Source organism: Schistocerca nitens, chromosome 8, assembly GCF_023898315.1.
Source record: "Schistocerca nitens isolate TAMUIC-IGC-003100 chromosome 8, iqSchNite1.1, whole genome shotgun sequence".
Lineage (NCBI taxonomy): Eukaryota > Metazoa > Arthropoda > Insecta > Orthoptera > Acrididae > Schistocerca > Schistocerca nitens.
Window position 1 is genome coordinate 635,474,854 of NC_064621.1, and position 24,657 is coordinate 635,499,510.

Sequence of the window (24,657 nt, forward strand, 5' to 3'; positions counted from 1 at the left end):
CCCAACACACCATTTCTAGGCTGGACAAAAGCCACCTTCCAACAGATGTTGCATTGTCAGTGGGCAAAAGGACAAACCACTGCAAGGCCAACAATAATATACTGCAAGTGGCATACATAAAACACATTGCTGTGAAGAGGTAGAAGAACAAGAAAAAAAGAAGAAATGTACTTATTCATGTCGGTAAATCTGAATCCAAGTATTAATGTACAGGGTGGTCTATAGATGTGGTATCGCTCTTCTGAAACAAGAGCAGGTGGGTATACAGAAATTTGAAGTCAAGTAATATGAGATGTGAGAGGGGAACAACCTGTGAGGCTATTTTATCAATAAGGCAGCCATTTTATAGTTCACCGTCTTTGGATGGCATTTGTAATTTTCAGATGGAAATGGGTTCATGTGACTAATCAATTAAATAGAGAATTATATGAGAAAAACAATGACTTCGTTCGAAGGATAGCTTTCTCATTCTCCAGTCGTGTCACTTTTCTACAGAACAAGGCTAAAGCTGGTGATGACCCACAAAGGCTACAGGTTATGATATCACACGAAAGCTACAGTTTAGTCAAAATATCAAAGTTCAGTCTTGATCACACCATTTATGTTTCAATGATATAGGTAACCGGTTTCGGTTATTTTAACATAACCATCATCAGACCTGTGGATTAATTTTAGGAAATACTAGAAACCAATCTTTAAATAAAATGAAAATGTCTAATGACGTCAAAATTTAACAAGATAAAATAAAATTAATTATACCCATGGCTCCCTCAGGATGGTAGGCGGAGCTCTCCTCGGCTGCTACAAAGTCAACTGATGGTTATGAGTGCTGAGCACGAGCTTAAATATGCAGAGGCTCCGCCTACCTCCTGTCACATTACTTCATAACTGCCAATCAGCGTTCATAATATGATGCCATCGTCAAATATAAAAGTAGGAAATACACTAATAACATAAAACTGATTCATTTAAAATGTCTGATTAACAGATAGTTAGTATGTGTACAGCTTATTTATGTTTTACATAAAGACAGTAAACTACGATGTGTAATAGTTGTGCCCTCTATGGGCAATGTAGAGACTGTGAGAAAATATACATCGGCCAAACAGGTCGAAATTTTGCAGTAAGGTACAAAGAACATATGTTGGGTACCTCACGATCAAAGTCTGTATTCGACCATCATATAGCATTCAATAATCATGCTGAGGGGACAGTAGAGCAGAATTTACAAGTTCTTCATTATGCAAATAAAGGCTTACTTATGAATATCTTAGAAGAAATCGAGATATATGCTCATTTGAAAACCAAATCATCAATGCTGCTCAATGAACAATTAGATTTTCGCGAAAAATATTTTTACGACCTTTTTGATGAAATTTTATAATAAAAGACCTACTCTTTTGTTTTAAAATATAAGACTAGTTATACCCATGGCAAAAGCTATGTACGAGGGCAGTTCAATAAGTAACGCAACACATTTTTTTTCTGAAACAGGGGTTGTTTTATTCAGCATTGAAATACACCAGGTTATTCCCCAATCTTTTAGTTACACAACACTATTTTTCAACATAATCTCCATTCAATGCTACGGCCTTACGTCACCTTGAAATGAGGGCCTGTATGCCTGCACGGTACCATTCCACTGCTCGATGTTGGAGCCAACGTCGTACTGCATCAATAACTTCTTCATCATCCGCGTAGTGCCTCCCACGGATTGCGTCCTTCATTGGGCCAAACATATGGAAATCCGACGGTGCGAGATCGGGGCTGTAGGGTGCATGAGGAAGAACAGTCCACTGAAGTTTTGTGAGCTCCTCTCGGGTGTGAAGACTTGTGTGAGGTCTTGCGTTGTCATGAAGAAGGAGAAGTTCGTTCAGATTTTTGTGCCTACGAACACGCTGAAGTCGTTTCTTCAATTTCTGAAGAGTAGCACAATACACTTCAGAGTTGATCGTTTGACCATGGGGAAGGACATCGAACAGAATAACCCCTTCAGCGTCCCAGAAGACTGTAACCATGACTTTACCGGCTGAGGGTATGGCTTTAAACTTTTTCTTGGTAGGGGAGTGGGTGTGGCGCCGCTCCATTGATTGCCGTTTTGTTTCAAGTTCGAAGTGATGAACCCATGTTTCATCGCCTGTAACAATCTTTGACAAGAAATTGTCACCCACAGCCACATGACGAGCAAGCAATTCCGCACAGATGGTTCTCCTTTGCTCTTTATGGTGTTCGGTTAGACAACGAGGGACCCAGTGGGAACAAACCTTTGAATATCCCAACTGGTGAACAATTGTGACAGCACTACCAACAGAGATGTCAAGTTGAGCACTGAGTTGTTTGATGGTGATCCGTCGATCATCTCGAACGAGTGTGTTCGCACGCTCCGCCATTGCAGGAGTCACAGCTGTGCACGGCCGGCCCGCACGCGGGAGATCAGACAGTCTTGCTTGACCTTGCGGCGATGATGACACACGCTTTGCCCAACGACTCACCGTGCTTTTGTCCACTGCCTGATCACCATAGACATTCTGCAAGCGCCTATGAATATCTGAGATGCCCTGGTTTTCCGCCAAAAGAAACTCGATCACTGCCCGTTGTTTGCAACGCACATCCGTTACAGACGCCATTTTAACAGCTCCGTACAGCGCTGCCACCTGTCGGAAGTCAATGAAACTATACTAGACGAAGCGGGAATGTTTGAAAATATTCCACAAGAAATTTCCGGTTTTTTCAACCAAAATTGGCCGAGAAAAAAAATGTGTTGCATTACTTATTGAACTGCCCTCGTATGTAAAATATGCTGTACGACATATAAAATTTTTATTAAATTGACATTGATTAATTAAAAAACTATTAGATCGATGAGTTCTAAAAAAATTTCATCAGCGGTCTCATCAGTTATTCAGACATACGTAATGCGGAACGTACTCTTGGCTGCTACCCTACTGCTATAAAGAATATTGCTATGAAAACTACAGTTAAAGTAATACGATTCTGCAGCATCCAACAAAGATGCAATTGTGATGTAGGCGACTTGGTATAATCGATATATACCACAACTCCAAGGACTTTCACATCTTTGATGTAACTGGCACTGTAATAGTATTAAGGTTGCCCATAGAGGGAACAACTATTACACATGGTAGTTTACTGTCTTTATGTAAAATATAAATAAGCTGTACACATACTAACTATCAGTTAATCAGACATTTTAACTGAATCAGTTTTATGTTATTAGTGTATTTCCTACTTTTATACTTTGACGATAGCGTCATATTATGAACGCTGGTTGGCAGTTGTGAAGTAGTGTGACAGGAAGTAGGCGGAGCCTCTGCATATTTAAGCTCATGCTCAGCACTCATAACCATCAGTTGACTTCGTAGCAGCTGAGGAGAGCTCCGCCTACCATCCTAAGGGAGCTATGGGTATAATTAATTTTATTTTATCTTGTTAAATTTTGACGTCATTAGACATTTTCATTTTATTTAAAGATTGGTTTCTAGTATTTCCTAAAATTAATCCACAGGTCTGATGATGGTTATGTTAAAATAACCGAAACCGGTTACCTATATCATTGAAACATAAATGGTGTGATCAAGACTGAACTTTAGTCAAAATATAATAATCTATTGATCACTGTATTCCAAAAATGTTTACTAAAATTCTACAGTTTATGGTTGATGTGTTTTGCAGTATGTTGTAAGTTGCTTGTTATCTGCTTCACCCATTCCTTATTGACTGTTATTGACACATGTACCAGAAGTAAAATTTGCTTCTTGATGTGTGCAAGGCTTTTGATCTACACAGATGCTTCAAAGGCCCACACAGATAAAATGCTGATAACTTAAATGTGGGTAACAGGATGGTCGTTTCATAAAGCCTCTACGACTTTCCTATCTCTAGGAAAACTTAATTGCTGGGTGTGTCTGGTGAGTAGTTTACACTGAATGAAAAAGGGTCCACCAATATGAGAACCCCATGTTCCACACCAATCCATCACTTTCTGTGCACCGACTACCTTCACTGGATCCATCCAGTGATGATTGAGATTTTACTGGTACATGTGATTCTGTTTATTTACTTTGCCATTCAGATAGAAATTAGCCTCATCTGTAAACAGTATGTCATAGTGGAAATTACAGTTTTCATCCAGCTTGTTCACCACCCATTCTGGAAACTGAACCCAATGATCTACATCATTCTTGATGAAATGTTATGACATTTGTATTCTAGTTTCTTCCAAGGCACAGCGAGTACTGCACTCTACACTTTTACAGAACAGCGATTGATTTTGCGTCATTGTGGCCATTTTTGATCATCCAGCTTTCAATCTCTCTGCAACAGAGCCATTTTCCTGGAATGTTGTAAGAAGTTTCACTACCACATTGTGGGTAGTGCATGGTCGGTCTGGGTGGAATGTGGAATATGTTGAAATCATCTGTGATAACATGGTTGTTCCTCTCTCGTGGTATCATCACACTCTCAGTGTGTTTGTTAATGCCATCAGTTTTCACATCACCAGTGAGGAAGAAACAAAGGAGATAACTAAAGTATGAATAAAGCAATGATCATATGAAAAGCACCATTGTTATCGTTGCCCCATTCCTCATTTATTTTATATTTGTGACTGCCTCTCCATCTGAATATTAAAGAGTAGCATCCAGAATGGTGGTTTCCATCATGACTGCCATATTGGTGACATAGCTTCACAGGTTATCTGATTGTCCCATGTTATAGTGATTTACTTAAATTTTCTGTTTATCAAACTGTTTTTGTTTCGAAGGAATGGTTCCACACTTCTGGACCACCCTGTAAATCACTGATGTAAACACCTTACACTGTGGCAGAGTGGTTTAAAATTAGTCAAAAAAGAGTAAACAGTTTTACTCCCCTGAAAGGTCTGGAGGAAGGTAAAATTCCACTGTATCTCGTTATTCTGATTCCCATTAAACAGGTGTGATAGCGGAATTAGGAAACCCAGGATGATGATAACTAATGTAATTCTTGACTATTCGCTTTAAAATCTTTCTGATATTAAGTACTATACATTTTGTAAGTGGTTGAACTAGTATGCCTGATAACTTCAAGTTCAGCATTTTATCATTATGAAGTGGTTCCTCAATATCAGCACAAAAGGTTGGCAACAAGTGGTTCGCAGGAGAGCTTCTGTAAAGTTTGGAACGTAGGAGACGAGGTACTGGCAGAAGTAAAGCTGTGGGGACGGGGCGTGAGTCGTATTTGGGTAGCTCAGTTGGTAGAGCACTTGCCCGCGAAAGGCAAAGGTCCTGAGTTCGAGTCTCGGTCCGGCACACAGTTTTAATCTGCAAGGAAGTTTCAATTACTTACTTCATTACTTGTTTGGATTTCAACAGGTTCTTATGAAGTTGAAGGGTTAACAGTCTTCAATTAAAAATCTTAATTTGGTGTCGTATTTACTTATGTTGATGTACTGAACTCCTTACTTATGTGAGTCGTAACTCAAGAATTAAAATAAATTTTGGTAGTGACTTTGAAGGTTATTACTTTGGACAACACACACTAAAAGTTATGGTGCTACTATTACATTAACAGATCTTTCCATGTACTAGAACTTCCGTGCAAAGACATCTCGATATTTCAATAGTCTGACAAAAATGTGACTGAGGTTCATCTCTCAATTATCAGTGACGAATCAAACACATTGCCTGTGTTTCTTGCAAAATCCAAACAAGTAATGAAGTAAGTAATTGAAACTTCCTTGCAGATTAAAACTGTGTGCCGGACCGAGACTCGAACTCAGGACCTTTGCCTTTCGCGGGCAAGTGCTCTACCAACTGAGCTACCCAAATACGACTCACGCCCCGTCCCCACAGCTTTACTTCTGCCAGTACCTCGTCTCCTACGTTCCAAACTTTACAGAAGCTCTCCTGCGAACCTTGCAGAACTAGCACTCCTGAAAGAAAGGATATTGCAGAGACATGGCTTAGCCACAGCCTGGGGGATGTTTCCAGAATGATATTTTCACTCTGCAGCGGAGTGTGCGCTGATATGAAACTTCCTGGCAGATTAAAACTGGAAACATCCCCCAGGTTGTGTCCTAGCCATGTCTCCGCAATATCCTTTCTTTCAGGAGTGCTAGTTCTGCAATGTTCGCAGGAGAGCTTCTGTAAAGTTTGGAAGGTAGGAGACGAGGTACTGGCAGAAGTAAAGCTGTGAGGACGGGGCGTGAGTCGTGCTTGGGTAGCTCAGTTGGTAGAGCACTTGCCCGCAAAAGGCAAAGGTCCCGAGTTCGAGTCTCGGTCCGGCACACAGTTTTAATCTGCCAGGAAGTTTCATATCAGTGCACACTCCGCTGCAGAGTGCAAATATCATTCTGGAAGTAAGTCATTGTCTGTTGTAGTTGATAATTTATTGAGCTAGTGACCTGACCCAGCTTCCCTTCGGTAGCCTCATGAATCTATCGTCAGCCAAATTGTCTGGCATAACAGTATAAATTATGTGCACTAACCTTCCTCAGGAACAAGTCTATCTATTGGTGAAGACCTTTTTAAATTCCTTAAGTTGTTTGGGAGATTTGCCTTCACACACTGTTCAGTCACTATATTTGACTGAGTCACTGGAAAGTTCTACCCGCTCTCGAGGCATTTTTAGCCGATGGCCGGTGGTCAGTAGCAACTAACACAGGGGAAAACCCGGGAATTTTTTCATCCGTGAGAAAACCGGGAATTTTTCATTGTTTTAGTTTCCAGTTAAATTTTTGTTACTTTGACTGGTAAGAACCAATACTTCAACAAAGAATATTACTTTATCTCGCTACTGCAGCAATGTAACATGAACGAGAGAAAATAAGATAAAAGTTGTAAAGGGAATGCGCCATATACAACAACAACAACAAAACACAGTGCTCATACAAGCGTCTGCCAACAGCAAAATGTGTCAAAGGCTTTAGGAAGACTATGCAATGGTTCATAACAACAAATTGCCTCCGATGAGCGTGACGTCACAACTGTTTACATTAGATTCGTTTGAGTGGTTGCGAGCGAGCGAGCGAGCTCACGCGCATGCGCAGTTGAGTCGCGTATGAACAGTATCTTGTCCCGCTTCCGGCTACAGAAGTGTGGCAGTTAGCTGTATAAGCAACAGCAGCAGGCAGCCAGATGCTGTCCAGAAAAGTTTTACTGATGCGCCAAAGCTGCCAGATTCACGTATGCGCAACAGGCCCGGAACTAGGGGGCGGGGGCAAACCAGGGGATCTGCCCCGGGCGGGGGCACCAAATTCATAGTACTGTGGAAAAAGACCTTGTTTCACAAAGCGCCTAGCATCCAGCACACGTTGGTCTGTCTGTTCCTCATATGATTTTGCAACGCATCCCTGTTGATTTTTGAACAAATTCTAAGTTGATTTCTGAATGAATCGTAATCTGATTTTTGAATGCGTGCGTCGTGTACGTGGTGTCCCTGTCGGGGGAATCCCCATCGCTCCTAGAAATAAACTTTCCTGCAGACAGAAGGGGACGGGGCTATACGAGGTGTGCCGAATAAAGCCGAACTGGTCAATAACAATCGCTGTTTATGAGGTTGACTGGGTTTGCAAATGATCATTCTTGTTATAATTACTAGCGAAATCCATAGATTTAGACTACCAGAGTGGAAATAAACGACTAATAGGGATAACAGGTAACAAGGATTACATATTATCTTCTGTGTGTGCCCAAGAAAATGAAATTTTGACAGAAAAGTTTTGGCCAGACCGCTATACTACTAAGGGCCAGTTATACAGTCCCCGGCTGGCAGCCGCTAAAATTCTATTCTGGGAGTAGCGCGAAAAACGAGTTGTACGAACACATAGTAACACCTGACCGGAGAATAAACTCGGGATAACTAAACCGGTGATTGCGGCAGGGCTAGTAACGTTAACCAGAGAGTAAGTATTGACACTGGCAGGAATTTAACTACGGAATTAAGTGATGACTATTTGTTTGTTAGAACGAGGAAGGAGAAGAAACGGGGACTCTCACAAATTATGGAAGAATATGACGATTCTAAATTTATATAAAAATTTCTTACTACTGCTTTGATCTCATGCTTCAGAAGCTAGAAAGTATGAATGAAATGTGAAGCTATTTCCTAACATAAAACTTTTTGCTTGTAGTTGGCCCAATAGCATTTTATATTCGTACTTCGTGAATTATATTCTGCCGTGTTATAAAAATCACCATTTGTGCCAAAACAGTCTCGTTTATTTGGTGTGTGTAACAAAAAAAATGGTTCAAATGGCTCTGAGCACTATGGGACTCAACTGCTGAGGTCATTAGTCCCCTAGAACTTAGAACTAGTTAAACCTAACTAACCTAAGGACATCACAAACATCCATGCCCGAGGCAGGATTCGAACCTGCGACCGTAGCGGTCTTGCGGCTCCAGACTGCAGCGCCTTTAACCGCACGGCCACTTCGGCCGGCTTGTGTGTAACAATTGTTGCAATTTTAGGCAGTCCTGTTTCGTTTTATCTAGCAGACAGTGAGAAAATACATGTAATCAGATCGAAAAACCACGCCAGTCTTGGGTACTATTTGTATAACAGCTTTTCTGGCATTAGACAACGACATTTCGTTTTTTCATGTAGCAAAACGTTGACGAATTTTGATGAGGTAATAGATTCTGTCCAGAACGGAAAGTACGCCATATAAAGCTGTGGCAAGATTAGAGAGAGAAAAAAATGCTACGACTTAAAGGACTGAAGAAATGTGTACTGTCTTGCTTGTCTCTTGTCTTTCATGGTTTTATGCATCCCATATTTCTGTCACACAAAACAGCAAGTTTTTAGCTAATAGGCAGTAAAGACTGCAAGTTTTGTGAACATTTCTTGTGCTGCCGCTTACAAATAATCCCATTCAGTATTAATTGCGAGGTTTTTTTTAAAGAAGGGCAGTATGTCAAACCTGCCGACTGTGAGCAGGAGAGGCACCACAGGACATTTCAATTTCCAATTTTCCTGAGTATAGTTTGATAGGATCCATTACAAAATATTACACGTTTGAATTCCACAGAGCGAAATACAGATACGTGCGATGGAAGAATGCTGTATGAAGAAGCGTGGCGCTGCACTTTGGCACACTTACGACCAAGCAACATGTCTTACGTTCCCTCGAACATATTTGTTTTATGTATCAGACTCTGCAGAAATCCGTGCGCTAAAAAAATGAAGATATTTTTGAAAAGCCGTTTTTTTTTATTTTTTGCGTGTTACCTCAAATACTCGAGGCAGGGGAAGCGCCACTATCTAATATTGCCCGGTTCGGAAATATCGGAGATCTGGACCTGATGCACAGAGTAGTCTGACAAGGGGAGGCCGCCAATTGGGAAATTCAGATTCGATTCATACTACGCATAATAAAAGCTCATGGCCAGAGGTGTAATGTGGCAAAGCACCAAGATGCACTTCTCAGCTGTTGTCGAGAAAATCGACAGTTAAAAGAAACCGTTGCGGTGAAATACTCTCTACGATTAATAATTTTCCACAGCGTCCTGGGGCAGCGGTAAGCGCTCGGGTTCGTAATCCGAAGGCCGCCGGATCGAATCTCGCGCCATGCAATTTTTTTTATTATCAGTTTTTTGTAATTCAAATATATATATATATATATATATATATATATATATATATATACTATTAATGAATTGCTTATGCATGTTGGTGAAGGCGAATCGCTCTCCAATTGTACCGCCTCCATTTTTCCGTTTTTTTAACAGGGTGTACCAAAGCTCTCCCGTCCGCACTGATTTTCGACGATGTTATAAGTTGCGCTAGGGACCGCATCTACCTTCTTTCAAAGTTAGCAGGCAACTACGCTGTTATGCGGCGGCTCGTTTCGGTCCATTCAACATCTGTCCTTCAAGTGTAACGAGCGAGTAACGGAGTTTATATTTCATATCTGCCACAGCGAATTTGTGTTCGTGGGGTCTCTATTCTAATTCGAACGTTTGACTTACGCTATACGTATTCGTTTCGGAATATCGTTTCTACGTCTTCCGTTAACTATACGTGGTTAACATTATGAAGACAATTAATAACATTTGTGAAATACAACTTTGTTTGCGGAAAACATAATGATGTTCGAAGTCGCCAGTTTTTCCACGACAAACGACTTTCAACAACTTATTATATGCATATTGTTGCAACTGATTGCCGGGAATTTTATATATATATATATATATATATATATATATATATATATATATATATGTGTGTGTGTGTGTGTGTGTGTGTGTGTGTGTGTGTGTGTGTGTGTGTGTGTATCCACATTTGAATTACAATAAACAAATACTAAAAAAAAAAAGTTGCCTGGTGCGAGATTCGATCCGGCGACTTTCGGATAACAAACCCGAGCGCTTACCGCTGCGCCACGACGCTGAGGAAAATTATTGATCGTAGAGAGTATTTCACCGCAACGGTTTCTTTTAACTGTCGATTTTCTCGACAACGGCTGAGAAGTGCATCTTGGTACTATGCCACATTACACCTCTGGCCATGAGCTTTTATTATGCGCAGTATGAATCGAATCTGAATTTCACAATTGGCGGCCTCCCCTTGTGAGTTGTAGTGGGGAGGTGGTAGTCTCCACGTGACCCGTGTTTACATAGAGTGATTTTGCTGTTTGCTCTTCGTTTATTGCTCTTACGTCAAATGAAAACAAAACGGATTTCTGTGGACGGTGTAACGGAACATATTAAAGGCTTTACTTTAATGAAGTATGCGATCCCTTCCAAATTCAACCAGTTTAATGAGTATTTATGATTATAGAAAAGTTATTGTGTATGTTAACAATGATTGCATAACATGTCTCCATAAACAGTCAACCCATTAAATTATACTGAATAACTGACCCACACAAAAGTTAATATCACTTGATCACTGATACAGCAAATGTCATCACGTAAAAACATGATTAAATAATGATAAAACATGATTAAATAATTAATATGAAGTACGAAAAATAGTGGCCAACATAGGTATTTTGGATCTCCTTAAATAAAAATCACCCAGTGAAACCTATTTGTTCACTAGGAGCGTTTTCACTCAGTATTCACGTAATCAATCCTATTTTAGACGAAAACCAATGTAATTCTTAATAATTCATGTTACTTACTTATTTATGCAAATTAGAGAAGTCAATTGACAAACTTCTAAAAAACGACCTTTTTGTAACAAAGAATTATTCTGTCAAGTCAACAAATCTGTCTGTCTGCACAAATTATGATAGCAGATGTACATGTGACTTATAAACTATATCTCTTTTTAGTAGTTCTTTGACAATGTTATAAATACAGGCAGTCGGGGCAGTCGGAATGTCACTTTGGTGAAGTGTGTTTCTGTGTTATTGTTTGGGATGGAAAAACAATGCAAAGAACATGTAAAGGAAGTACTACTTTGTGTTGTGTTATGGTCTTTGGTGGACAGTGGAATTAAGATGGCCACCAAAGTAATAAATATTTGATGTTTACATGTGTGTTGGTTTCGTTTGTTCTTTATCATCAAAAGCACATGAAAAACACGGGACCTCATGTTTTTAACCCTAGACAACCAGATTTAGAGCCAGCATCAGCATCGAGACACAGCAGCGATCCAGCAAGCAGCAGCGATTACTACAATGCATTGTAATGGCGCCAACCTATCATCAAGTGCTAACAAGCTCCGTAAATGGGAGTGAAATGGTGCGATTACAGCAACTAGAGATATCAACGACTAGGCGGACCATTTACAACGGGAGCTGTCAAGTGAATTAAAAAACATCCACATAATTACAGAAGGCTAAAATATGTTATTAGTGTCAGATTTTATTTTATTTCCAACTTTCTGACAGTCAAGCATTAATCGTCTTGCAGAACATTGAAGTTATTTTTGTCGGTTTGTTAAAGAAATTTGGCTTTTATTAACTTTTTCTGTTGAGGCAGTTAATTTATTTGAAATGAAGTGTTTAATTCCACACTATCGTGTTTCTTTTATGACATACTTTAGGATCTTTTAATGTTTTACACGTACAAACGTTCGGGCATCCTGCGTCATCGTAGCTGCGCAAGCGCGGCGACGCCTGTTATGTGGCGCTCTCTGGCAACTGCTGAAACGAACCTATTTCTAACAGGCTACAGCAAAATATTCCGAACGGTGTTTGAAACGCGTTACTTTCAAGGTAATTTCCTTTTACGCAAGATGAACTCTGTGCGAGAATGTACGATGAATTTCTTAAATCACAGAGCGTTTGTCTCTCATTCAAAAATCAACTCTTTGAGGACGACCATTTAGAATAATTTCGAATCCAGAAGATCAGACATTTATGCCGTTGTTAAAAAATTTACTGCCACATTTGTGCGATGTACCTTAAAGTGTAACACGCGCAAAAAAGATCGACATTATGTGTGAAAGCTTAGCTTCTCTTGCAGCTTTATTATACGTGAAAGCTTTTCTTTTCTTATAGCAACACTATGTATATTAATTTAAACAATTATCCTTTTCCTATTTGTTTGTTCGCGCTACTGAACTGTGATGTTGCTATTGGCTGGCTACGTCACGTGGCTTACAAAAGCGCATCAGTCTCGATTTGAGTGCTTCAGAAAGTAACATGCGCTATTTGGTGGAATTCGAATTTATACTTTCGTAATACGAAAATCCGCAGTGTACATGTTGCTGCACGTAAGACATCTTCCCAAAACGTGTTTTTTTTTTTTATTTTCTCCTGAGTTTAGTTTCCTAAAGCACCGGGCAATTCTACGCCTGTGTAAAAAACCACAACCATTGAAAGAATTGATAAGTTTTACAGTTACGAGGAAAAGTATACTGTCACTCAACACGGAAAAAGCGTATGTTCATACGGGAGAAAATGTATTTTTAACCGGGAAAAGTCCGGGAATTTTTTTTTCCTCGTCCACGTTTACACCCTGAACAGTACACCACCTGCTGTGACGTAAAGAACAGTCCCGAATAGACTTTTGGTCGTCGGCTGCCCTAAGCTTGTGGGCGCAAGCCATGTTCACTAAATGGCAAATTTGTGTATTTTAATGTGTGAATATTAACTTAATGTGAATAATAAATGACTTCAACAATTGTCATCATTCATTACAATTCAAAATAACCCAAACCATTTTACAGCCCTCCTACATGCACGGCCCTCTGGTAACATTTACAGTGTACAGTTCCGTCTGTGGATGCTAACATTTTGGTCCTCCCAGACGGGATTGTGATGGATTTGACAAAGTAATGGCAGCCATCCGTTGGTGGAACAGCGATGACGAGTTTCAGTAAAGTGACAAGGAGGTGGGGCCAGCAGCGTTGACATAAGGCATCTAACAGCTAAATTACACTTTATGAAATACTGCAATCAGCCACATGTTTTCTTGAAGTGATTTTATTGTACTACTACATTTGTAAAAGAAGTCAATGCCACCATCTGACAAAGGACTCAGACCCGAAACTTGTGATGGTATAATAAAATCAATTCAAGAAAACTTGAGCCTGGTTACAGTATTTTCTGCAGTGTAATTTTCAAAAACAACTGTGGTATTCTCCAACCAAAATGAATGAAATGAAAGCTAAGTACTTTCTCTGGCTAAACTGCTTCCTGTAATTCACAATAATCATAGCTGCTGCTTCTGCCTTTACCTGCCACTGCTCGCTTTCTATGATGGATGAAGCGTTAAGAAAGAAACTTGTTACCACATGAACAGTGGTGAAAGCAAACCTCACGCTGTTGTTAAAATTGGCTAATAATTCAATGCAACAGGCAAATCGTACAGTTTGAATATTACTGTCACGCTAGAACAAGTTACCAAAAATTGTGGAGAAGTATGAGGACGCACGGTCACTACTCATTTTGTTTGAAGGCATAGACATGCATGCTCCAGACTGAGAAACCCTAGAAAATACGGTTTTCGAGATTTCAGAGAAAATGAGAGCAAATCAGACGAATCATACCAACACAGCTGATTAGATTTTGTCCGATGCTGAATCCGCCCTTAGTGCATCAAAATATAGCATCAAACTGCGCACCGTAAAACCACCATTGTTAAATGGTGATGTAATGCAGTTTAACCATTTTTATGATACATTTGTAAATCTTGCCATAAATAATGAATGAGAGGACAACATTGTTAAATATCATCATTTGCTTAGTTCATTAACAGGTGAAGCAAAGAATGTAACTGTTCATCTTCCAGTGACTTAATACTAACCTTAAGGTAGTCTTTAATTTGGTCTGCACAATAACTGATAACATCAGCACATTTAAGGAAACTCTTAACAGTACCACCAATGAAAAAGGCATGTGCAAGTGAATTTCGTGCACTACTGAATGACGCTTCATGCAATGTGTGTGTGTGCTGATGGGGTTAGAACTAGATCTCTATTTGCAAGACATAATTTCATCACAGCTCCTTATAAAATGGATCGAACAGCCTGTAAAATAGAGTCTGAAGCTAGTTGAGAGTGTTTTCTGACATACAAAGAAGCATGTTCGTTTTTTAAAAAAACAAATACAAAAGCTACACTACAACGACATCACAGTGCACCAGGTAATAAACATCAAAATGCATCCAACACCAAGCAGTTAGGACTTCCAAAACAGACTTAGGTTGCCGTCAGGGCTGCGTGTGTCATGGTACCAACGTCATGCATTGGCCAAGTGCAGCAAATGCGAATGAAAAGCTCTTGTGATGCACAACAACTTGTGTTACAATTGTCTGATGAGTGATCGCATAGCTTCTAAGTGCAACTCAATCATTAGCTGTCATACTTGTGGAAAACAATGCCACATGTTGCTACACAATCACAGCATACACAATGTGGGACAAGGAAGGATTGTCCAAGTGACATGCCACACCAACACAATGGCAAACACCAGTAAAGTACAAGAAGTTATTGTTCACTGAAGGTCAGTCTTGTGACACCGAGAATAAAGTTGCAAGATAACAATGGAAAACGGCAGACTTCTTGTGCTCCGTTACATTCTGGGTTGCAATCATGCTACCTGTCAAAAGCCTGTGCACAACACCTCAGACTTCAAAGGTGATACAGCAGAATACCGGTACAAGGAACACGTTCAACCCTCTCAGATACAAAACCTTATGACTCTGCACAAGTGGTCTCTGGCATAAGCAACTTCATGGTGTCTGTTGAATGTTTAGTTTTGCTGGAGTTAACTGACATCTTGACGTAAAAAATAAGTGGTCCCAGTTGGAACTTGCCGAATATACAACTTGGTGACCCTGAGTTTCGGTCACCTGGAAGGTAGACGCATTTCAAGGAGCAGAATTTTCTCCATACGTTGAGAAGTAAAGGACCGTCTCCATAGGAGCTGATCATCCCACAATCCTGGAGACAGAGCTAGGTTGAGTCATATCAGGACAGTACCAAATGGAAGAGCACACTACTTAGTTAAGGCAGCCGGTCGTGTCGTGCATTGTATAAACTGACACTGGCGTTCCAACACATTCAGTTCTGGTAGACAGAAGAATTACATCAAGGTACAACTACAAAAGAAGAGGAGCAGTGCGAAACACACTTTGTGGAACACACAACGAAAAACTCCACAGACAAATTCGTTGTCTGTCTTCTGTTTTGTGTAGAGCCAAGTGAATTAGGCGATTCTTCCCACACTGCAGCAGATGCTTCTCTAAGACTGAACAGAGACAATCGAAAGAACCAAAGCTTAAGGGGAGCTATCCTGAGTCCATGAGGCAATATGAAGGCATTCGTGGAGAACCGTGTGTCATAGATACAGCACATCACAGCAACTGCAGTATGGAAGAATATACACTGATAAGCCAAAAGATTATGACCACTGTCTATTGACACGTGGGATGCTGCCTGGTGTCACTGCGGGCATGTGACGTGGTAACAAAAGTGTGTAAGTGGAGCAGACATGGACGGGTGATCACCCTAGCCAACATATGGGCTGCATATGGGGAAATCCAATGAGATCAGTGTCTTTGAGAAGGGCAGATTATTATTACGCAGAGCCTGTGAACGAGTATCTCGAAATAGGCGAAGCTGGTCGAATGCTCACATGGTACTGTCGTGGGCAACTATAGAAAAAGATAGGACGACAGTGAAACTATCACTAGGTGCTAAATGGTTGGACGTCTACGACTCTTCACAGAACATGTGGTTCAAAGGCTCGTCTGCTCTGTAAAGTAGGGTAGATGGTGATCTGTGGTATCTCTCCTGAAAGAGCACAGTGCTGGCGCACGCACACATGTTTCAGAGCACACTGTTCATCGTACATTGTTGAACATGAACCTCCGCAGCAGACCACACCTGTGTGTTCACATGTTGACCCAACGACATCATAAATTATGATTGCGGTGGGCGTATGCATATCAGCGGCCTGTTATTTACGCGAATTGCATGACCTTTCTATCCATAGACATACCTCCACAAACCTACCAACAAATTGTGGGATTCCTGATATGCAGAATCAGTGATGTGTTTCGTTCGAAAGGCGGGCAAACAAGCTATTCAGCAGATAGGCATAATGTTTTGGCTCATCATTGTATCCAAAATGCAGAACCCAGTTCACCTAACATCCTGCAGTCGTACAGGAAAACAGACTGATAGTTGAGACAGCTTGGCTTAAAGAAGATGTCACTTAATATCCTGTATTAGACACATGTAACGTTTTTGCATTGCATTTGCTACAATAAAGAGCTAAAAGTCCCCTGTCACATCAGTAGAGCAATCCAACACAAATAAGACATCGCTTGGAAATTCAATCCTCATGCATTGCTGTAATACGGGAAGCGACAGTAAAGTCCCTCAAGTACCACTTGTAGCAGACGATGGGAACCGTATGTCCAATGTTCTAAGAGTTGACGAACCTGACTTGCCAAACTGAGGCTTGCTTGAACTCTCGTCCTCTCACACCACTGTCTTGCCTTCCTACTGATCCTCCAATCCTCGCCCCACATAACCCTAAAGTCGTCACCCCAGGTTATTTCCTGATTGGAACCACAATCACAAGTATTCCTCAGCCCGATCAAAGGTTTAAGATATTTTGGCAATGGTGGCCATCTGACTGTTGGCGTCATCTGCAGCACCAGACCAAGTGGGCAGTCCCCAGTTAGAATATGCCACCTGGTGCATTGGTTGTAGTAGGGAAAGACAACCTGCCACCCTTATCGTGGAAACTGGCCATCATTGAAGCCAGAATGACAGAATGGTGCGAGTGGTCTCTATTCGCACACTACACGCACAAGCCCGTCCACAAGCTGGTGTCCTTTACTGAGTGAAGTGATACATAAGTGGACAATGTATTCGTGTTTTTTATCTTGTTTATTTTTCTTTCTTTGTCCTCTGCGTGCTTTTCAGCAGGCTTGTTGTACTTCATCATTTTTTGTGTTTCAGTGTATTTTTTGTTTATGTGACAGCGACTTTGAGGAGGCAATTACAAACCCTGTGGTCAGAATACGAGGGTAATCCCAAAAGTAAGGTCTCCTATTTTTTATAAGTACATAGACCTGTTTATTTCTACAATAGTTTGTAACAGTTCACAGCTTGAACATTTAGCTATTTTTTGACCTAATCACTATTTCTGTCGATGCATTTTTGTAGCGGATGTGGCAGTTTTTGTATGCCCATGTCATACCAGCTCGCTGCCAGCTCCACGGCTTTGGCGAAGAAGGATGCCGCCACTGGCGCGATTGTTGCTTGCTCTCAGGTGTAAAGTGGTATGCCTAGGTTTCGTCACCTGTGACAATTGAGTCCAGAAAGTTGTCCTGTACGGCTGCAAGGCGGTGAAGAAATGCGCGGGAAGCATCAACTCGTTGCCGGATGTGGTCCTCAGTCAGTATGCGTGGCACCCATCTTGCGCACACCTTCCAGTAGTTCAATGTTTCCGCTAAAATTCTGTGAGCGGTGCTTCGGGAAACCTCAGGAACCAACGTGCAGAGATCATTCAGGGTGATCCGCCGATCTTCACGCATGCTTTGCTCAGCCTTCAACACTGTGTCCTCAGAAACTGACGGTCCTCGCTCCTTTGTTCGTCGTGAATTTTGGTCCGACCAGCTGCAAACTCTCTACACCACTTACGAACATTTTTGATATCCATGCACGACTCACCATACACTTCCGTCAATTGGCGATGGATTTCAATCGGCGCAGTGCCCTTTGCGTTCAGAAACCGAATAACTGCGCGGAGTTCGCACTTGGCGGTAACATCCGACAAGAGCTCCATTCTCAACGGCTGCCAAGCCAAGACTGTGAGCGCCTCAGCGCGGCGTGCGCATGTTTACACACAGCGCGTGAAGTACTCTTAACAACAGTGTGACCAACTGCCACACAAACAGAGTTCTGTACTTATAAAAAAATACGAGACCTTACTTTTGGGATTACCCTCGTATTTGGTTGAAAGGCGCAATGATATGTGTATTTACTCGTGTTCTTTTCCATGATTTAGCAGGACTTGTGTTATTTGTGTAATATTGAGAAGAAATTGATATTTATTTGGCAGCTGGTATTTTCGGTTGCTACATTCGGCTGAGTCACTGGAGAACGCTGCCCCTTCTGGAGGTATTTGTACCTGAGGGACAGTGGTCAGCAAGCCGTAGCCGGCCGAAGTGGCCGTGCGGTTAAAGGCGCTGCAGTCTGGAACCGCAAGACCGCTACGGTCGCAGGTTCGAATCCTGCCTCGGGCATGGATGTTTGTGATGTCCTTAGGTTAGTTAGGTTTAACTAGTTCTAAGTTCTAGGGGACTAATGACCTGAGCAGTTGAGTCCCATAGTGCTCAGAGCCATTTGAACCATTTTCAGCAAGCCGCCCCTCCACAGGGCACAAATGGTTCCTGCACTCGCTGCTGCGAGTGAGAGGACGGCTGTAAATAGACTCTCAGTTGGTCAGCTGTCCTAAGCTTTTGGTCGCATGCCATGTACGAAACGGCAAATTCGTATATTTTGTGAATATTAACAGTGATTCTTTAACAGCTGTCGTTATTCATTACCGTACAGTCCGAATGGTTCCGGACTATTGAATAGTCTGCCTACATTCATGGTCCTCAGGTCGTGTGCAGCCGCCAACACATAGCGGCGAGTGAATTTAATTACTTTGTATGAGTTGGTTAACATGCCCAAACTATGTACCATTGTAAGACGGGAAATGGAAAAATACGTTAGTGACTTGTGGAGGTTGGGCGCCGGACATACGAGTATAATTGACAGATTGCTCTGCAACTAAAACAGACCTGATGTTCTACAATGGAAACACTAATATGACTATTATAAACACTAATATGACTCTACACAGAAACAAAAAAATATTGAAGTACGTGAACAGCAGTTTTTAGAATCAAATTTTTAAAATTGCTGGATGGCACAAGAAACATCATCACCAGCAGGAGAAATTTCAGATTCGCTGCTGGATAAAGACCTGTTCCAGACTTCTCCATGCGCTACGGTCTTGAGCCGTGTATAGTCATAACACTCCTGCATATTTTCTTGTTGTCATTTACCCACCTTCCATTAGGTCGACCTCTTGGCCTTTTCTCATAACTTTCAGTCTAGCAAAGAACTTCGGTCGGCCTGCTGTCATCCACTCGCATGGCTGTGTCTGTCTCACCATTTTCTTTCTAGCTTTGTCTGCTAGTAATAACCAGCACGCATTTCTCTATTGCTCGCTGAGCAACGCTTAGTTTTAAATGTTTTTCACTCTAAAAAATTCATGTCTCACAGCTGTAAGTCAGAAATGCTAAGACACACTGGTTGTAAAATTTTTTTCAGACGCTCCAGAAACAAAATTTTTGAAATCTCCTTTTTAGTTTAATTATTGTGCTTATTACTTTTTTATGTCCATCCAGTCATCATCTTCAGCTGCCCTAAACTTCATTGTTAAATTTTACCATTTTCCTTTCAACATGTTGATTATGCACTTTTTATGTATTGCAATTTATTTTCAGGCTACTTTCAAATTAAACTAGCAATATGAAGTTCCTTCCTTTAGTTGTTGAAGTTAATCGACGTTAGACAGAAGCAGTAGAATGCTATTAGCAGTATGAAGGTGGCTCAAAGTCATTCTTCCATTAACACATAGTCCTTCTTAGAGGGTAGTGCTGCTGATGTTAAACTATTTATATTTATTTGAATACTATGACACACGACGTTACAAATTACACAAAAATAGAATCACAAATCATGGAGAATTGGCGTCAACGGAGAACATGTCGTCGTAGCTACTCCATTCCGGATATTCATATTCCACACTATTCGCTGGTACAGATCTTCACCGATTGCATTGCGCACTTCCATAACGCGGGCTCAAATTTTCAGTAGATCTCAAGGATGCCGACGGAAGACTTCTTCTTTTAAATATCTCCACAGAAAATAACTGCAGTGATTGATGTGGGGGCTGCGAGATGTCCAGATCTGACCACATAGAAGTCGCCGAGGAAAGAGATAAGACAGCACTCGTTCAACAAACGTTTCACACAGAAAGTCAAGAATAACATTGGCTGTGTGTGGGCGGGCTCCTTCCTGCGTAAAGCACTGCATGTGCATTGCAAGTCGAGTGGCTTAAAGTCCAGGAGGGAACTGTTTTCGCAACATGCCCATGTACCGTTCAGAATTGACTGTTTCGTCGAGAATGAGAGATCCAATTAATCAGTGGCCTGATGTGGCAGCCCAGACACTTTTTAACCATAATTGTCACTTCTACGATAGGTCACTGGACGTTCAGTACCCCAGTACCTCACATTTTGTTTACTGACCATATCATTTGCATGTATACACCTGCATTACCCGAGCAGCAAAATTACGCCTGCCTTCTTTCCGCTGAGCCATAAGAGCACGGACCACTGTCATTTTGCACAGAATAAACAAAGAATATGTTGAATAGAGCGACGCGATATTTCAAGTTCGGCTTCACTTGGTGTTGCATTGCTGCTCTCACAGCTTCCACGTTTTCAGGTGATCGGATTTGAGGCACACTTGCTTGGCCACTATGGTTCTAACATTCCATTATGTTCAAATTGCCTATACAACTTATGGATGGTGTTTTTAGCGGGACCCCATCTTGTGTTAAAATGTTGGCAGAGACGTCTATGTGTAAGAATCACAATCTTTGTTTCTGCATATAACAGCACTAACTTGGGTGTCTGTCGAGCGGTCAGCCAACCCTTGTCCACCATCTTAATCAACTGATACGAGCTGAGCCCTGGCGGACTCCTAGGAACCACTGCATGTACACTTTAACACTCGAACGGCCAGAGGGGTCAAATGGACCCTTTTCGGTTTTTAAGTGCTAGCTATGTTTTGAAGAATAATTCAAGCGATATTTACTTTCGTGACATTTATTTGGCATGTGCTTTCGTTATATTAAAAAACAGTGCATTTCGCCTGATTGATTATCACGTTTTTCCAGTTTTACCTTTAACGCCCAGAGGGGTCATATTGACTCCTTTAGGAAAAAGCTATAATTTTGTTCACTGTTATGCCATACATTTATCTCATGCATTCTGAAGCCTTGGCTACTCTGTACTGCAATAATTTACTTTCGTTCATATTATTGCCGTATGAAATGACAACAATGGACTCGGTTCACCGTTATTCGTCATTCCCTTGTAAGAATCAGTCTTCCAAAGGTGACTGTGGGCTGAGGATGAATCTGAAAGAATATTTACGAGATGAAGTGATTCTTGCAGATTTACAAAGAGTTGTGGAGTGTGATTCAGATGGTGGCGAACCTTTTTCTGACGATTCAGAGGAAGAGTTTTTACTGCAGACATTGAGAGAAGATGAGACATTTAATACTAATGATTCTGATTCTTCACATAAAGATAATGGAAGTTTACAGTCTAGTAAGTACACTCCTGGAAATGGAAAAAAGAACACATTGACACCGGTGTGTCAGACCCACCATACTTGCTCCGGACACTGCGAGAGGGCTGTACAAGCAATGATCACACACACGGCACACCGGACACACCAGGAACCGCGGTGTTGGCCGTCGAATGGCGCTAGCTGCGCAGCATTTGTGCACCGCCGCCGTCAGTGTCAGCCAGTTTGCCGTGGCATACGGAGCTCCATCGCAGTCTTTAACACTGGTAGCATGCCGCGACAGCGTGGACGTGAACCGTATGTGCAGTTGACGGACTTTGAGCGAGGGCTTATAGTGGGCATGCGGGAGGCCGGGTGGACGTACCGCCGAATTGCTCAACACGTGGGCCGTGAGGTCTCCACAGTACATCGATGTTGTCGCCAGTGGTCGGCGGAAGGTGCACGTGCCCGTCGACCTGGGACCGGACCGCAGCGACGCACGGATGCACGCCAAGACCGTAGGATCCTACGCAGTGCCGTAGGGGACCGCACCGCCACTTCCCAGCAAATTAGGGACACTGTTGCTCCTGGGGTATCGGCGAGGACCATTCGCAACCGTCTCCATGAAGCTGGGCTACGGTCCCGCACACCGTTAGGCCGTCTTCCGCTCACGCCCCAACATCGTGCAGCCCGCCTCCAGTGGTGTCGCGACAGGCGTGAATGGAGGGACGAATGGAGACGTGTCGTCTTCAGCGATGAGAGTCGCTTCTACCTTGGTGCCAATGATGGTCGTATGCGTGTTTGGCGCCGTGCAGGTGAGCGCCACAATCAGGACTGCATACGGCCGAGGCACACAGGGCCAACACCCGGCATCATGGTGTGGGGAGCGATCTCCTACACTGGCCGTACACCACTGGTGATCGTCGAGGGGACACTGAATAGTGCACGGTACATCCAAACCGTCATCGAACCCATCGTTCTACTATTCCTAGACCGGCAAGGGAACTTGCTGTTCCAACAGGACAATGCACGTCCGCATGTATCCCGTGCCACCCAACGTGCTCTAGAAGGTGTAAGTCAACTACCCTGGCCAGCAAGATCTCCGGATCTGTCCCCCATTGAGCATGTTTGGGACTGGATGAAGCGTCGTCTCACGCGGTCTGCACGTCCGGCACGAACGCTGGTCCAACTGAGGCGCCAGGTGGAAATGGCATGGCAAGCCGTTCCACAGGACTACATCCAGCATCTCTACGATCGTCTCCATGGGAGAATAGCAGCCTGCATTGCTGCGAAAGGTGGATATACACTGTACTAGTGCCGACATTGTGCATGCTCTGTTGCCTGTGTCTATGTGCCTGTGGTTCTGTCAGTGTGATCATGTGATGTATCTGATCCCAGGAATGTGTCAATAAAGTTTCCCCTTCCTGGGACAATGAATTCACGGTGTTCTTATTTCAATTTCCAGGAGTGTATATTATTATTATTATTGTTGCTAATTTATAATCATCATGGCCAGCCGGTGTGGCTGAGCGGTTCTAGGCGCTTCAGTCTGGAACTGCGTGACCGCTACGGTCGCAGGTTCGAATCCTGCCTCGGGCATGGATGTGTGTGATGTCCTTATGTTAGTTAGGTTTAAGTAGTTCTAAGTTCTAGGGGACTGATGACCTCAGGTGTTAAGTCCCATAGTGCTCAGAGCCATTTGAACCATTTTTTTATAATCATCATATTCTTATCTACTTATAATGTTACTGCATTTCATTTAGATTTTATGTGAAACTCGGAGTGTAGAACAACTGAGTGTCTTCATCGTCTGATGAAAGACATAAAGAAGTTGCTCCTGATGGAATAGTCTGGATAGAAGCAGTGCCTAATTCACAAGGTGGGCGTCTTCCTAACCACAATATTTTGAGAGAATCTCCTGGACCTACACAACATGCAAAAAGAAAGAAATGTAAGTGATGAACTTGTATCAAGTGCTTGGCACTTGTTCATAGACAATTATATAATCAAACACATCTTGAAATGAACTATAACAGAGGCACACAGAGTACTAGGAAATGGCAGCTGGTCAATGACCACGGAAGAACTAGAAGCATTTATTGCAGTTATTTATGTTCGTGGAGTGTGTGGTTGCCGAAGTAGAGATCTTCACAGCTTATGGTCAGATTCCTGGGCCCTGCCATTTTGTGTGGAAACCATGAGTAGAAATAGATTCTGTGAGATTACGAGATTCCTGGGGTTCGACGAGAAGACTACACGCTCTGTACGATTACAGGATGGCGAGTTTACATTGGTTTTGCTGTCTGTAACAAATTCATAGAAAACTGTACAGTGTGTTAAAACCTGGAAGTGACATAACAACAGACGAACAGCTCTTCCCAAGTAAAACTAGGTGCCCATTCACACAATTCATGGCTTCAAAGCCTGACAAGCACGGGAAAAAAAAACTGGTTAGCTGTAGATGTTGAAAGCAAGTATATGCTCAATGGTTTCCCTTATCTTGGTAAGGATACAGCACGATCCCAAGACGAAAGGGTTTCAGATTATGTAGTGATGCGTCTTATGGAACCATTTCTGGGCCGAGGTAGAAATGTCACTACAGAAAATTACTTCACTTCACTCAAACTAGCCAAAAAATTGAAAAACAAATCAACTTCCACTGTAGAAACAGTAAATAGAGCAAGAAGAGAAATTCTACATGCTCTGAAGTCCTTGAAGAGAGCTGTGTATTCCACAAAAGTTTTAAAACATGATATTTCCTTGACAGTCTATCAGGGAAATAAAGCAAAAAATGTGCTAGTAATGTCTTCCCTTCATCATAGTGTTACCATGAATACAAATGAGAAAAAAACTCCACAAACGGTATGTTATTATAAAAAATAAAATTAT

General features: G+C 41.9%; 1 non-coding gene across 1 annotated transcript; it reads left to right on the forward strand.

The window, feature by feature from the left end:
- Positions 1 to 6,212: 6,212 nt before the first annotated feature.
- Positions 6,213 to 6,287, forward strand: Trnal-caa (transfer RNA leucine (anticodon CAA)). The gene has a single exon. It is a non-coding gene; the product is annotated as a tRNA-Leu (tRNA).
- The last annotated feature ends 18,370 nt before the right edge of the window (positions 6,288 to 24,657 follow it).